This window comes from Brachycentrus maculatus, unplaced genomic scaffold (genome assembly GCF_059751285.1).
Source record: "Brachycentrus maculatus isolate JH-2025_06_01 unplaced genomic scaffold, ASM5975128v1 h1tg000401l, whole genome shotgun sequence".
Lineage (NCBI taxonomy): Eukaryota > Metazoa > Arthropoda > Insecta > Trichoptera > Brachycentridae > Brachycentrus > Brachycentrus maculatus.
In genome coordinates this window covers 60,409-65,127 of record NW_028281150.1, presented here as the reverse complement: position 1 = coordinate 65,127, position 4,719 = coordinate 60,409, and the positions used below count along the sequence as shown (strand labels likewise).

Below are 4,719 nucleotides of genomic sequence, written 5' to 3'. Positions count from 1 at the left end.
CTTTTATTTACATGTATTTCAGATCCAACTCAAATTCTGATTAGAATTTGTATTTTCTTGAATGTTTTTTGCAGATACTTTGTGGCACAAAATATAAACTTTATAAAATAAAATAACTTTGTTTTGACCACTTTTCATTGGTACACTTTTCCCAAATTATATATATATATATATATATATATATATATATATATATATATATATATATATATATATATATATATATATATATATATATATATATATATATATATATATATATATATATATATATATATATATATATATATATATATATATATATATATATATATATATATATATATATATATATATATATATATATATATATATATATATATATATATATATATATATTTATATATTTATATATATATATATATATATATATATATATATATATATATATATATATATATATATATATATATATATATATATATATATATATATATATATATATATATATATATATATATATATATATAAATATATATATATATATATATATATATATATATATATATATATATATATATATATTTATATTTATATATATATATATATATATACATATATATATATATATATATATATATATATATATATATATTTATATATATATAAATATATATATATATATATATATATATATATATATATATATATATATATATTTTTTATATATATATATATATATATATATATATATATATATATATATATATATATATATATACATATATATACAGTATCTACTCAATGAATTAGGGCCACCCATTATTTTTTTGAATACTCTGAAATCTTTTGGATTATTATATTTATTTTACATAAATACTTTGACTTTTCTATTGACATCTTATATCATGTATATTACCTTCAATAATATGTAAAATATACCTGGATTATTTAAGCCTTTACAAAATTTCAAACCCTTTTTCTGAGAAAGGTCCCTAATTAGCACAGTTAGACAGATAGTTGAAAGTTCAAAAAATAGTCCTATCTCATTTATTAGAGAAGTTTCTTGAGTTCTGGTTGTTGTTTTGTTCAGAGAGGTTATATAGTTATCGTGTCTTGTGAAAAAAACTTAATTTTTAATTTTAGTTCATAAAGTATAATTTTTTTTTGTAAACACAAGTGTTTTTTTTGAAAAGGACAAAATGGGAAAAAGTAAAGACATTTCTGAGGAAAAAAAGTCTAGTGTTATAGTGCTATTGAAATTAGGAATACTATCTAATAGAGAAATTTCAAAAAAAGAAAACGTTTCTCGTCAAACAGTGGACAGAATTTCAAAATCAATAAAAAATCAGTCACCCGCCACCAGCAATCGGCGAAAGAACTGTCGTAGGATTAGAAAAACAACACCGAGGACTGATCGAAAAATCGTTCAAAGTGCCTTAGAAAACCGTAGTGCATCAGCAAAAACATTAAAAATAAAATTGGAAGAAGAGGGTATAAATATATCGGTATCAACACTGAGGCGACGTCTTTACGAAGTAAATCTGAAATGCAGGCGCCCTGTAAAAGTACCAAAATTGACACCACGAATGAAAGCGGATCGATTAAAATGGGCCAGGCTACATCGAAATTACTCGGTAGATGATTGGAAAAAGGTATTTATTTAAATTGAATTTTCAACATATCATTTTAGTAAATAAACTTATATATTTGAATTAAACTTAAATTTTCATTATTTTTAAGGTCATCTTTAGTGATGAGTGCCGGTTAGAAGCCGTGACAGAGAGCCGTCGATTCGTCAGGAGAACATCAATGGAACGTTACAATGAGGCCTGTGTGGTAAAAGATATAAAACACCCCCCTGCAACAATGATATGGTCATGTATTATTAACAATTTACCTGGGCCGTTGTTTTTCGTGGAAGGAACAATGAACCAAAATTCCTATAAGCAGGTCCTCGAACGAATTTTATTGCCCTTCTACCATACACTCGACCCAACAGAAGGTCCATACACCTTCATGCAGGATGGGACACCTTGCCACCGGGCTAAATCAATAATAAAATTTTTGTCTAACAAAAATCTGCCTTTGCTCCCCTGGCCTGGAAATTCTCCGGACCTTAATCCTATAGAAAACGTATGGAGCAGGTTAAAAAATAAGGTTTACTCATTTCCAAATCCAACAGTAGACTGTCTAAAAAAAATATTCAAAAAATTTGGTCAGAAGACGAAGAAATAAAAAACATAATAAAACAGTGCATTTTAAGTATGCCAAAAAGAATTGAGGCAGTTATTTCTGCCAAAGGTGGAAATACTAAATACTAACTATATTTATATGAAAATATATGCATAATTTAAGCGTAATAAAGTGTTCATGTGTAAATAAAATTCAATGTTGTTTTATTCAAGGTTTTCTCTGAGTTATTCCTGTTTAAATTGAGAAATTGCGCGAAATTCTGCGTGGCCCTAATTCATTGAGTAGATACTGTATATATATATATATATATATATATATATATATATATATATATATATATATATATATATATATATAATATATATATATATATATATATATATATATATTTAAAAAAAAATTCAAATATTTTTATAACTTTTCTTTAGGGATTTAACCAAAATTACATGTATATCTAAATCATTCAGACCTGATAGAAACTTAAATTCTATGAAATAAATATTAGATTTTACCAAGTAGAAGTAAAGGTTTTCCACGCTACGTAGTTTATGCGTTAACTTACCTTTGGAATACACGAAATATAAACTTTAAGTTCCCTTCTCCTTGTCCAAATTGGCGTGGTAAAATTATTCATTCAAGTTTTTAACGTTTACGTAAAAACCACTTTATCGTGCTTTAATGAAAAGATATTGTTTCCGCTTCGCCAAATACGTTTCAAGCTCCTATTCTTTCAATTCCGAATCGTAAACACTTTGGATGTTTTTTTAAGCCCTGTAACATCATTTTGTCTGTTATCTTTCCTTACATTTATCCACCTACACATACGTATTTATGTACAATACATATGGTACATTCTTTCATTGATAAACATAGTAGTCGTACGTGAAAAAGTGACCAAATAACAAAAAGTGAAATGTTCAGGAGGGCCATTTAAGTCACTTTTGCTTGGCAAGAAAATAAATATCAATGCAGTAAGTCATTTTTAACAAGTCAATATATTATACTTCTAAGTTTGAAATCTTCTGGGTTTTTTTTCAGAGCAATATTAAGCTAGTAAGATATCAAATATTCAATGATCACGTTTTTGTAAAAAATGCACTTGGTCACTTTCTCCTGTATGACTAAGATATGCTCAATACGAACGAAGAAAAGCATATAATTAAGTTGTTTTTATTGAAATATGTATTTGATAAAAGTCAATAAAACAAGGTCCAAATAAAAGAAATGTCGACTTTTTCAATATTTCATTCAAACTTTTTTTTTTTGTCAAAATTTACTTCAATGCAAGAATGCAAAGTTGAGATGAGCATTATTAAGAAAGGTGTGTTGAGATGGTTTCGGAGCGTGAAGTGAATTAGTGAAGAAAGGATAGTTAAACAAATTTATGAGGCGAAAGTAGTTGGTAATGGAAGCAGATGACGACTGAAGAAAACTTGACATGATCAAATAATTGAAAATAACTGGGGGGTGGTCAGATCAGTAGTCAGAATAATCGGCTTGTATGTATGAGCAGATGCGTGAATGTGGTAGAGGCGAAGAATGTTCACAAAGATAATTTGGCATTTCGTTTATTCTCTCTTTCTACCACTGCAGAAAACTGTTGGTAAGTTAGTTTTACTTAGTACCTTTATTATTATTTGTCATCTCAAGAAGGATGAAGAAAAATATGAAAGTCTGGGCATTTACGGGGCTTATGACCGTCAAAGGCTTTATTTAGGCTCAGTAAAAATGTTAGTAAATAAATTTTTAAAATGTCCGCCTCCGTAGTGTTATGGTCAGCGCACTCGGCTACCGCACTGGAGATCCCGGGTTCGATTCCCAGGGGGGGTAGAATAAACATTGTGATTTTTTCACTCGAATATTAATTTAATATTACCCTGGACTGGTAACTGAAGTGGAGAACTGATCACCTTTCCTTCGTGTGTTAACGATCACGATAAGACTGCGTTTATATGATGCAGTGTCCTATGCACCATTGGGGTGCGGATAAGGATTTGAAGAAGAAATAAAATGCACCTAAAAAATGTCAACAATAAATATGAATTATTGTACAACTTTTGAGTGTGTCAACTTGTTGTTATTATAATCCAGGATTCGGACCTCACATACTAATATAAGAGTTTCTGCTTAGTAAAAAGCTTCTTTACATCTCACCAATAGATGTCTCTAGTGAAGTTCTAGTGATTCAAGAACAAGGTTTCTAAATTGGTTCATATATAAAGAAGTTCCAAGAATTTGAGTAGTGTGGCTGTCAATAATGGGTAGAATTGGTGAATGTTACACGTGTGTAAAGTGATCACTTAAACCAGCCTTTGACGGTCTCAGCCCCGTAAATACCCAGACTTCCATCTTCTTCTTCATCTTTGATGTGATGTCAAAAAATAATATGAATTATTGTAGTTGAATGTAAAATAAAACACTAAATAAATAAGGAAATAGCTAATACAATAATTATGAAAGTTGGAATTTCATGACGTGAAATATAATAATATTATGTATGTGTCAAAAACACTTCTCCTAGATGTATTCAGAATTCAGTGTTCT

General features: G+C 27.7%; 1 long non-coding RNA gene across 1 annotated transcript; it reads left to right on the top strand.

Annotated features, from left to right (window-relative positions):
• The first annotated feature begins 774 nt into the window (after positions 1-774).
• LOC148302874 (uncharacterized) lies at positions 775-2,473 on the top strand. Its single transcript, XR_015838566.1, has 2 exons — positions 775-1,634; positions 1,723-2,473. It is a non-coding gene; the product is annotated as an uncharacterized LOC148302874 (long non-coding RNA).
• The last annotated feature ends 2,246 nt before the right edge of the window (positions 2,474-4,719 follow it).